Source organism: Salvelinus namaycush, chromosome 1 (assembly GCF_016432855.1).
Source record: "Salvelinus namaycush isolate Seneca chromosome 1, SaNama_1.0, whole genome shotgun sequence".
Taxonomy (NCBI): domain Eukaryota; kingdom Metazoa; phylum Chordata; class Actinopteri; order Salmoniformes; family Salmonidae; genus Salvelinus; species Salvelinus namaycush.
Window position 1 is genome coordinate 66,134,775 of NC_052307.1, and position 12,682 is coordinate 66,147,456.

The window sequence follows — 12,682 nt, forward strand, 5'->3', positions numbered from 1 at the left end:
TTAAAAAGAATTGAGAGGGATTATTTCTATCTGATCATCGTGGAAAATGTGACCAGTGAATGAGGGGATTCAATTATCTGGCCCGGTGGGAGGAGTTTGTTTAGGTGTGCGTTCGTTTTGGACCCGGGCTGACTCCCGGGCTGACTCCCGGGCTCGCCCCCGTCCCCAACCTCAGTGGTTCAAAGCCCACGGCTCCAAAGAAAAGTGACATAGCCTACGCTAGATCAAACACGTGGAGTAAAGAGTAGGATTTGGTATTTTCACATGCAGAAGTGATTTATTTGTCTAAAAACGCTTTATCTGCCATCCCATCCCAATGAAAACTAGTTAGAAAATTCGAACATATATCTTATGGACAGGATATGTAAATGTATAGACCTTGCTGCCTTGTTGGCAACCTTACAGATTACTGTAAGGTTTTGAGAAGGGCGCTCCTTCACCGCTTTTGCACGTCACGGGCCATTGACAGGTGCACCGCGGCTCAGGTTAATAGAACTCCCTCATTTTCATTAACGTCACTTGTTATCATTCCACGCATATTGACCAAAGCAGCAGCAGTCAGTTCCAGCAGTCAGTTCCGCAAAGCAGCAGTCAGTTCCTTCGAAGGACCCGATGAGGTCGTGGGTATGCACGAACATAAATACAATAAAATGTGAATACTTTTAACTCGAATTAATTGAATGTCCTTATTGTACAATTCACAAAAATAATGATTGACAGCAGTGATACATGCATAGATACATATTTGTGAATGTTATTTTTTGTTTAAATTATTTTACGTCAGGCATTATATACGGTTGTTGACTTGGTTTATCTCACTCGGCGTAATCGTAGCTAGTTTTAAACTGTTGAGTCTCGGGAGTTGATCCACCGCAATAGCGGGGATACTCTGCCTGCTCCAGCCGAAGTATGGTTCACATGATGGGGCTGCTTTCAGTGAGTGTTGTGCCCCTGCGGAACGGGGTGCAGGCTTGGGGCAGAGGCTGCGCAACCATCCATGCAGCTTTTCGCTATAGTAACTTTAGCTCATTATCGAAGGTAGGGTGTCATTTATTTAAATAATGCCGTCCGCCGTCAACTTGCAAAAGAACCATGTCATGCTATCACACAACATTGATGACAGATTTACAATATATTTAAAAATGCATGATTAAGCCTTGTTTGCCTTTACTTGATGAACTTTGTTATAAAGAGTTTCTTACATAAAGATCCCTTCCTTGCTTATGAAACATTTTCCCCCTCATTCATTTCATAACATAGCGAGTTGCTGCGTTCTGTGGGGAAGGGGGCGTCTCAGCTGCAGCACATTGTGAGTGGCTAGAAGCGATCACTTCAGTTTTGATCAAATTAACGTCAGATTTGATTTTTCGTAGCAGGTTAGGATAATTTATTCAGCAGGTTGGGAGAATTAACCTATCATTTTAGGATAATTGGGTTAAGGTTAGGACAATTTGTTAGTGTTAGATCAAATGCAAAAAACTTTTGCAAATTTACTTTTGACGTAAATTTGGCCAACTGGATCCTGTCGCAACGGTCTCGGAGCTTTTCGTATTATTCTAGCCTTGACCCAAATTGTGTGAAACATTCAAAGGCCTTTTGCCAAATCGATGCCTAACATAAATTCAATGAGTTAATCTGTTTATTAAGGACTTTAATATTATTTACTGTAATAATAATCAGTTTGCCTGCTTCAGTTATTATGTGTGGATGTGTTGTATATTCAATGAATAGTAAAAGGGGTAAAAATGATGCACACCCAAAAATGTTTTGTAGAGGGGCTGACTAACGGAGAGTAAACTATAAAAAGAAAGTCGGCTGATATAACCATTTACATGTTTTGTAGAGGGGCTGACTAACGGAGAGTAAACTATAAAAAGAAAGTCGGCTGCTATAACCATTTAAATGTTTTGTAGAGGGGCTGACTAACGGAGAGTAAACTATAAAAAGAAAGTCGGCTGCTATAACCATTTAAATGTTTTGTAGAGGGGCTGACTAACGGAGAGTAAACTATAAAAAGAAAGTCGGCTGCTATAACCATTTAAATGTTTTGTAGAGGGGCTGACTAACGGAGAGTAAACTATAAAAAGAAAGTAGGCTGCTATACCCATTTAAATGTTTGGGATCATAATTAGAATATTCAGTGAATAACATCTGAATAGTCTTCAACTGTGTATTGTTGAATATCAGTAGCCTAATGCAGATATTTTAACCCTTTCGAATATGAGATTCAAGGTAGGCTGTGTTAATCCAATCCTGCTCTCTCCTCAGTGTTCTGCATTAAAACGAATCAATCCCATGGGATTAAATCAATGCACTTTCACATTGGCTCGATTGCTCAGTTCCAAACCCCCACGAGGTAAATCACTCTAAAACCAGGAATATGTTGATGTTATCATCTATGCATGTAATGACCATGGCAATTACAGATGACTGTGCAATTCATTTTTGTTGTTTGATTGTGTCCTACATCTTCAATCCCTATGCTAATTAGATGTTTTGATTGCTTCAGGATTTGAGAAGTTCTTCCCAAAGAGTGAGGACACTCCTGGAGTGAACAAATCATCTGAAGAGACCGGAGGTATGACTAATGGCCTATATCCTGTCTCTCTACTGGCACACTGTTCAAACACTGGGATGTCAATGATGGACAGCCAGTTGTCTGTGATTTAATTTATTTTGTCATTTTGCTTGTTTAGATGAGAAGAACAAAGAGACAGAATCTCAGGGCGGAGGAGAAGAGGGACCAAATGAAAGTGGCGAGAGAGAGAGGAAGAGAGGCGGAAGGAAGGATGAATCAGACTGGTGGACACACTTCCAGGTCTGTTTCAAAGCCTCCGCTTTCTACAGATCAGACATGTAAACAAACAAGGTGTGCCTGTTTTCTCCACAGCAACAGCACTCTGTCATCACTCATGTTTGATTTTCCACCCCTTAATCTACCTGATCTGAACCAGAGACACTGCATAAACACGTCAGTCAATAATGCCTTGTTTGGCAGCCGTGTTAGGTAATTTATGAGAGAAGAAAGTTTAAAAAAAAAAGTTGTGTTTCTATTTCTAAAGGGCTGCTGTGTAAGAGGATAAAGGGTCACCTTTTATCATACTGCTAATGGGGGGGTTGACAGTTTGCATGAGAGGGAGGCAGACGCTGGCCAGAGCACCACTCTGCTTGCTTCCACTCAGACACTGTGTCTGTGTGTGTTCGCTTGTGTGTGTATTGATGAGACTTCTGTATACATCATTTCCACCCTGTTTCCCCTCTCATTGTTTTCTCTGAATCTGACAGAATGATTTCCCCTGGGATGAGAAGACCATGCGCAATGTCGCGATCGGATTCGCCGGCATGGCCTCTGCGTTCCTGTATTTCTACTTCCGAGAGACTGGGAAGGAAGTCTCCTGGAAGGACTTTGTAAATAGCTACCTGGCTAGAGGACTGGTGAGAGACAGGGGATATGGTTACTTTTCTTCACTAGTTACTATGTAATAACATTTTATAATACCCATAAGTAAAGTATTATTGCATGTGTTTTCATGCCTGGAGCTGTTATGTCATTGTTTGTGTGTGGAACAGTGAGTCTGAGGTCTTCATTCTTTGATGTGTCTGGTGACAGGTGGACCGTCTGGAGGTAGTCAACAAACAGTATGTCACAGTCATCCCAGTGCATGGAGTCAATACGTCAGAGGTGGTATGTACCAAATAATCACAGGGGAGACATTTGGGAGCCTTGTTTTTTTTACACTATCCATAGGTCCCCTTTCTTTGGACTTCAAGACATGTACAGAGTTTACAAGTTAGTAAGATATGCATTTGGATTTAGATGTCTTATGTGCTTATGTTCCATAATGTTTTGCTTGGAATTTAACCAATGAGGAATGCCAACAGTTGTAAGTGTGTTCACATCCCCTTGTCTCTCTGTGTGTCACAGAGCTACCTGTGGTTCAACATCGGCAGCGTGGAGACGTTTGAAAGCAATCTAGTGCTGGCCCAGCAGGAGATGGGCCTGGAATCTACACACAGAGTACCTGTGATCTATGGAAGCGAGAGCGACGGGTGAGACATCATGAGGTCTAGGCCATGGGATGGGTGAGACATCATGAGGTCTAGGCCATGGGATGGGTGAGACATCATGAGGTCTAGGACATGGGATGGGTGAGACATCATGAGGTCTAGGACATGGGATGGGTGAGACATCATGAGGTCTAGGACATGGGATGGGTGAGACATCATGAGGTCTAGGACATGGGATGGGTGAGACATCATGAGGTCTAGGACATGGGATGGGTGAGACATCATGAGGTCTAGGACATGGGATGGGTGAGACATCATGAGGTCTAGGACATGGGATGGGTGAGACACCATGAGGTCTAGGACATGGGATGGGTGAGACATCATGAGGTCTAGGACATGGGATGGGTGAGACATCATGAGGTCTAGGACATGGGATGGGTGAGACATCATGAGGTCTAGGACATGGGATGGGTGAGACATCATGAGGTCTAGGACATGGGATGGGTGAGACATCATGAGGTCTAGGACATGGGATGGGTGAGACATCATGAGGTCTAGGACATGGGATGGATGGAGAGCTGTGGGAACAGGAAGACTTTATTTGAATGTTGTTCAGATTAGGAGCTGTGGGGTTGGAGCTCATTTGAAGGTCCTCTCTATCATGCGCTCACTGACCCTGGATATGTTGATAGATTGATTGGCCCCTTAATGCTAATCTCTCCTCTCTTTTATTTATATATAGTACTTTCCTGATGAGCATTCTTCCAACCCTGTTGCTGGTTGGCTTCCTGCTCTTCACCATGCGCCAGGGACCAATGGCAGGAGGCCGTGGCGGAGGGCGGGGCAACCCCTTCAGCCAAGCTGGAGATCCTAGAGTTTATCAACTTCCTGAAGAACCCCCGGCAGTACCAGGACCTGGGGGCCAAGATCCCCAAGGTAACTCTTTCCTTAGATACCATACCAGCATCTGAAACACTACTCAGATTACCCTGTTGTACAGGATGATGCCCACCAAGAGAAAAAATAGCAGTGTGTTGGATTTCATGGCCATGTCAGGAAAACACTGTGTAGTTGAATTTGTCTATGCAGAATGACGAGCTGAGATTATAGTTAATTGGCTGTTTGTTTGCATAGATATTTCCTTTGCATCTCAGTTACCACTGCACTCTAACCTCCAAGTACTCACAAGAGTGTCCACTTATACCAGCTATGACCATGTGCTTCCCAGGGTGCAGTGTTGTCGGGTCCCCCCGGCACAGGGAAGACCCTGCTAGCCAAGGCCACAGCTGGAGAGACCAATGTCCCCTTCATCACCGTCAACGGATCTGAGTTCCAGGAGATGTTTGTTGGCGTGGGCCCAGCCAGGGTGAGTACTACCCCAGGGGAGAGGGGAGGAAGACGGACAGTTGGATTACAGGGTGGATTTCTGTTAGCTTTTCCTCTTTGTCTAAATATTTGCTTTGAGGTCACGCACTTGTTTCACTCCTCTATGGGAATAAATACATGACTCTCTGAATCATTGTATTGACATGAGTTTTATACAATAAGCATGATAAACTTTGCTAAAGTGTTGATTTGTTGTGCTGTGGACCTACCCAGTAATGTAACCCATGCCTTTCCTTTTTCCAGGTGAGGGATATGTTTGCCATGGCCCGTAAGAACGCTCCCTGCATCCTGTTCATCGATGAGATAGATGCTGTGGGCAGGAAGAGAGGCAGAGGGAACTTTGGGGGACAGAGTGAGCAGGAGAACATACTCAACCAGCTGCTAGTGGAGATGGATGGTAGGTCTGGTTTGGTGGTCTTACACTGGTTAAATGAAGTTTAAATTAAGCAAAAAAAGGGAAATGATTCCCAAAGACACGCAATGAATGTGCCATGTTTAATTAACCATAGTTATCGGTGTCCTGTTTATTATGTGACCCTTCTATACAATCTTAACTGTTTTTTTCATCACTTCTCTGTTGGTTCTGTAGGGTTCAACACCAGCACTAACGTGGTCGTCTTGGCTGGGACCAACCGACCAGACATCCTGGACCCAGCACTGATGAGACCTGGGCGCTTCGACAGACAGATTTACATAGGTACAGTCAGTCCACTCCATAAATAAAGTCTGTGTGGCCTGGAACTGTTTATTTCTGTCATAGCTCTTTGTTCTGTCATAGCTCTCTGTTCTGTCATAGCTCTCTGTTCTGTCATAGCTCTCTGTTCTGTCATAGCTCTCTGTTCTGTCATAGCTCTCTGTTCTGTCATAGCTCTCTGTTCTGTCATAGCTCTCTGTTCTGTCAAGGATCTAAATACTGTAGTAGGTACAGATAGTCTAACTTTTGCAGGACATAATCTGACAATGACAATGTCTCTACCTGTCGCCAAAAATCAACACAGCCATTGTTACAGACTATCAGACAATTCATTGGCCCCTCTTTCAGAGTCCAGCTCTATCAGTACCTCACATATACAGGGCTGCAGGTAGCCTAGTGGTTAGAGCGTTGGACTGAAAGGTTGCAAGATTGAATCCCGAGCTGACAAGGTACAAATCTGTTGTTCTGCCCCTGAACAAGGCAATTAACCCACTGTTCCTAGGCCGTCATTGAAAATAAGAATTTGTTCTTAACTGACTTGCCTAGTTAAATAAAGGTAAAAAAATATATATATTCTAGATATAAGCCACAGTATGTGGATGCTGCTACCTAGCCGCTGTACGGTATACACAATGCTGTCTATTTCTACAGTAAAAGGTACTTTAACAGTGCTTTATCAGTGTGTTCAGTACTGTGATTCAAAGAGCGTAGTTTACTTGGATTAAACATAGTTTACCTGGATTGAACATGGTTACCTGGATTAGAGTCCCCAGGATTAACGTGGCATTAGCGTTGCTTTCTTTGCTCTGGTGTTCTGGCTCTGCTCTCTGACAACTCTTCCTCTCTGGTCAACAGCCCACAAACAGAATGTGTTTTCTGCCCTGTCGTTGGATTAGCATCTTCAGCGCAGTCTATTGAGGGATTACCCAGCCTGAGCCGGCCGGTATAGCTCATGACATTAGCACGCCATGTCTGTCAAGTTCCGCCTCTCCTGACCTGACCCCCATTGCCATAGTAACGAGCTAACCTGGCCCTGTGAGTTTGGGGAAAGGAGTTTGACCTGAACAGGAAAAACTCAGTGCTATAAATTCTAACTAGAGCCCAGAGTTTTTCGCTGTTGGGTCCTGTGGTCATTGAGAACTCCTGGTCCATATTCTAGTCCCAGACAGCCCTGGCTGAAATTAATGTGGTTAATATACAGAGGCTTTTTTTTGTCACCTTTCCTTGGGTAGTGAAACCACTTCCTACAGCCCTTGCCGTCATGATTAGAATTTGACATGACCCCATTTCAGCAATGCAGTAAAAGCTTGCCTGGTGTTTGTCCTCGCAATTAGTCCTTGTTATCAAGCCATTTTAGAAGTGGAAACTTGAAGTGCACAGACATAATAAAAAAAACAACAACATATTTTTGGTCACATTCTTGGCAAAAGTACAGGTGCAGAAGCACTGACTGTGCAAAATGTTTTTGCCATCAGTACTATCATAACTTGCCTAATTGCGTTATGTGTCGATAGCGGTCTGATTTGAGCTGTGCCCAACATTGCAGTAACATGTTATGTCAGCTGTGTGGATGTGGTTGTACCCTTTGTGAGTGAGGTGAGATGGCTGATCTAGGTTATTTCTTACGGCTGGGATCCAGTTTCCCCCCAAGTCCAGTCCAGCTGTACAATGGTAGGCAGCTCTGACCTGGCCTCACTGGCCTGCATTCTTCTGTCTGTCATGGAAACTAACTGCAGCCTGAGCGAGAGCTTCTATAAACCGAAGGGTTATGTAACCGGGGACAGTAACCATTAGGGATAGGAGGCAAGCTGCTCCCCTGGGCTCTCTGACTAGGGTGTCAATATTTTCCCTCTTCCTCTCCAGCCTGAGCCAGTGATCCGTCCCCATAAATATGTTACACTTCCTCCCTGTCAAACCTGATCCCCATCTCTTTCCCTTTCTATCCCTACTCTAATTCAAATTCTGTTTCTCTCTCTTCTTCTCCTCTCAGGTCCACCAGACATAAAGGGCAGAGCGTCCATCTTTAGTGGTCCATCTGAGGCCTCTGAAGCTGGACTCCAGTATAGACTCTGAAGCTTTGGCCAGGAAACTAGCTCCCCTCACACCTGGCTTCACTGGTGAGTGCAGGGCCAGGTGTGTTTGTCTGTGTGCATTTTGACAGCTAGCTGTGTAAGGGATGGTTCAGATTTTGGAAATGAAGCCCTTTATCTACTTCCATAGAGTCAGATGAACTCATGGATACCATTCTTATGTCTCCGTGTCCAGTAGGAAGGAAGTTAGAGGTGGCTTTGCAGGCCAATGCTAACTAGCATTAGCGAGACTTTGACTTTGCACTAGCTTTACCCAAATACTTCCAGTCTTTGTGATAATCTAGTTAGAATTTGCTCGTGAGGGAAGTAGATAAAGGGATTAATTTCCAAAATCCCGAACTATCCTTTTAAAAGTAATGATGACATTAACACAGTACATGGTTCTGTCAACATACAGGAGCTGATATTGCCAACGTGTGTAATGAGGCGGCCCTGATAGCAGCACGCTACCTTAACGAGTCTATCAACGTCAATCACTTTGAGCAGGCCATCGAGAGGGTCATCAGAGGTAAGCTACTGTCACTGACTGGGGGATGGTGGGGGGAGTGGATGTCAGGGGTCAGGGCTCCAACAGGGAGTTAATCTTTGGAATGTAACTGTCAGACTGACTGGTGTTGACATGACCTTCCTGCCCTGTCTGTCGGGGCCAGTGAGGCCACTCTTTTACTCCTGAACAAGTGACCAAGCCCCCTCCCCTAACACACACCTGTGCAGCCTTGAGACATGAAATTCACACACACTTTGTGGTTGTAAACATGCCCTCCTTTCCCCCCAGGCCTGGAGAAGAAGACCCAGGTACTACAGCCATTAGAGAAGACCACTGTAGCATACCACGAGGCTGGCCATGCTGTGGTGGGCTGGTACCTGGAACACGCTGACCCTCTGCTCAAGGTGTGCGGCCATCTCCTCCCCTCTTCCCTCCTCAATAACATTCTCTTCTACCCTCTCTTCTATTACCTTTTATCCCCACCCACTGTCTCTTCTCTGTCCTTACTGTCCCTGTTCTACCTATCCTACCTACCCTACCTATCCCTCAATTTCACCCTGAGCAGAATGTAGGATCTTACCTGTTTGTTTCCTCTCCTGTCCCAGGTGTCAATCATCCCCCGGGGGAAGGGTTTGGGGTATGCTCAGTACCTCCCTAAGGAGCAGTACCTGTTCACTCGGGAGCAGCTGTTTGACAGGATGTGTATGATGCTGGGGGGACGTGTGGCAGAGCAGGTATTTTTTGGGAAGATCACCACAGGGGCACAGGATGACCTCCGGAAGGTCACGCAGTCTGCCTACGCACAGGTAAACGCATGTGCGCGCGCGCACACACACACACACACACACACACCCACTCTAATTAACCTCTCTCTCTCCCCCTCGATCCCTCAGGTGGTTCAGTTTGGGATGAGTGAGGTGGTGGGCCAGGTGTCTTTTGAGCTCCCCAGGCAGGGAGAGATGGTGATGGAGAAGCCTTACAGCGAGCCCACAGCCCAGCTCATAGACCAGGAGGTCCGCTCACTCATCGACGCTGCCTTCCAACGCACACAGCGGCTCATCACTGAGAAGAGAGACGTGGTAGAGAAGGTGAGGGGGATAGAGAGGGGTATGTAGGAGAGAGATAGTGACAGAGGAGGGACATATGGAGAGGGCTAGAGAGAGGTGGTCCAAATCTCTTAACCCTAAGAGGGGTCCCGCATCCCGGAGTCGCCTCTTCACTGTTGTTGAGACTGGTGTTTTGCGGGTACTATGTAATGAAGCTGCCAGTTGAGGACTTGAGGCATCGGTTTCTCAAACTAGACACTAATGTACTTGTCCTCTTGCTCAGTTGTGCACCGGGGCCTCCCACTCCTCTTTCTATTCTGGTTAGAGCCAGTTTGCACTGTTCTGTGAAGGGCGTAGTACAAGATCTTCAGTTTCTTGGCAATTTCTTGCATGGAATAGCCTCTATTTCTCAGAACAATAATAGACTGACGAGTTTCAGAAGAAAGTCCTTTGTTTTTGGCCATTTTGAACCTGTAATCAAACACACAAATGCTGATGCTCCAGATGCTCAACTAGTCTAAAGAAGGCCAGTTTTATTGCTTCTTTAATCAGAACAACGGTTTTCTGATCAGAACAACAGAATGAGTTTTTCCCCACAAAAGGGATTTATTACAGACAGAAAAAGTCCTCAGTTTCAAAACTATGGAATCATGTAGTAACCAAAACAAAATGTATTTTGATTTATTTAACACTTTGTTTTGGTTACTACATGATTCCATATGTGTTATTTCATAGTTTTGATATATTCACTATTTTTCTACAATGTAGAAAATAGTAAAAAAAATAAAAAATAAAAATAAAAAAAACTCTTCAATGAGTAGGTATGTATGAACTTTTGTCTGGTACTATATATCTCCATAGCAACGCCAGCCGAGCCATGCTTACTTCCACACCCCTGTAGAAACCCTGTAGAGGGGTTTTGGTTTCCACTTCTCAGAATAGAGGGTATTTGGGTTTTGGGAGAAGTAATGAGATGATGTCGTACCGATCTGCATTGTACTTTCTGAAGGTTGTTTTTTAACCTTTTACTGCTGAAAATAAAGCTGTCACTACTTCACTCAATCTCAGTATTTCTGACCAGTTTTGGAACTCCGCAATTGCCTACGTTGATTCATGGATTTATACAGAGAATTAGCATTGTTACACTCCGGACCATATGTATGAAAAAATATATTTCTACTTCTATGCCTAGTTGTGTGGGTTACCGTAAACAAAAAATATGATGTATTTAGAGTATATTCCAGATGTCTTGGTGTAGCCTAAACTGTGTTTAAATTCCAATCCTGCTTTTCTGCCTGACTGACTACTGGTTCTTGTGGCTCAGTTTATCTAGTGATCTTGCTTAAAGTACTATAAGGAATGTGTATATGACTGTTTCAATGCAACAACAAAAAAGTCAACACTAAAATACATCCAGAAATGTTTATTTTGCTATGTGATATATTATCAACATCTGACATTCACCAATAAAATCAAGAATTTATGTCCCAGTGTGAATGCATATCTATGAGTTGTTATTATTAGTTATCTGACCTCACAGTGCTGTAAGGATGACTTAAATCAGGAGTATTTGTGCCACTGGTTATACTGGATGTGAAATCCCATTCCATAGGAACAGGGGGCACATTTTGATTTGATTTATATACAGTAGTGTACAGGTAACTGCCAAAATGAAGGAAACACCAACATAGTGACTTAGTAGAGTGCTTGGTCACCACGAGCCAGAACAGCTTCAGTGCACCTTGGCACAGATTCTACAAGTGTCTGAAACTCTACTGGAGGGATGTGACACCATTCTTCCACGAGAAATTCCATCATTTGGAATTGTTTTGTTGATGGTGGTGGAAAATGCTGTCTCAGGTGCTGCTTCAGAATCTCCCATAAGTGTTCAGTTAGGTTGAGATCTGGTTACTGAGATGGCCATGGCATATGGTTTACATCGTTTTAATGCTCATCAAACCATTCAGTGAGCACTCCTGCCCTGTGGATGGTAGCCAAAAAGAATGGCTTTCCCAGCAATATTATGCATGAGCCTCAGCATGATGGGATTTTAATTGCTTAATGAACTCACGAAGGACACCTGTGTGGAAGCATCTGCTTTCTATATACTTTGTATTACTCATTTACTCATTCCTCGTGTTTCCTTTATTTTGGCAGTTACATGTACACTCCATGCCTCTGTGTGTTGGTGGCTGGTGGCACCTTAATTGGGGAGGATGGGCTCATAGTAATGGCTGCAACTGAATAAATGAAATGGTATTTGTATTTCTTATGGATCCCCATTATCTGCTGCCAAGGATACCATTCCATTCACTCCATTTCAGCCATTATTATGAGCTGTCCTCCCCTCAGCAGCCTCCTGTGGCTCCTATATATATGGTTCATATAAATGTGGCTACTTTGCTGTTATTCTGGCTGCACTTTTTGATGTGACTGTAAATTAGCCGTAGTTGGCTAGCTAGCAAGCAAGGGATAAGACGTTGCCAGCCAGTATGGCAATGGAACATTTAGAACGACTGGGTTGCTTCTCTGTCATAGATACAGAACAAAAAGGCTGAACGACTGGGTTGCTTCTCTGTCAACAGAACCGATAGAACGAACGACCAGCCGGCTTGGGTAGCAACCCTAGATTTGTGTCGGGAAGGATGAATATCTGTATCTTGTCGAAGGATGAAATAGTATGAATAAATTCATCGAAATAAGGTTTTTAATGAAATTGTCAATCATTATTTGAATATCAAATCTAATTTTATTGGTCACATACACATGGTTAGCAGATGTTATTCCGAGTGTAGCTAAATGCTTGTGCTTCTAGTTCCGACAATGCAACAATATCTAACAAGTAATATCTAACAATTCCACAACAACTACCTAATACACACAAATCTAAGTAAAGGGATGGAATAAGAATATGTACATGTAAATATATGGATGAGCAATGACCGAGTGGCATAGGCAAGATGCAATAGAT

At 43.9% G+C, this 12,682-nt stretch overlaps 1 pseudogene; it reads left to right on the forward strand.

Moving 5' to 3' along the window:
- Positions 1–851: 851 nt before the first annotated feature.
- Positions 852–9,957, forward strand: LOC120047718 (annotated as a pseudogene).
- Positions 9,958–12,682: the final 2,725 nt, after the last annotated feature.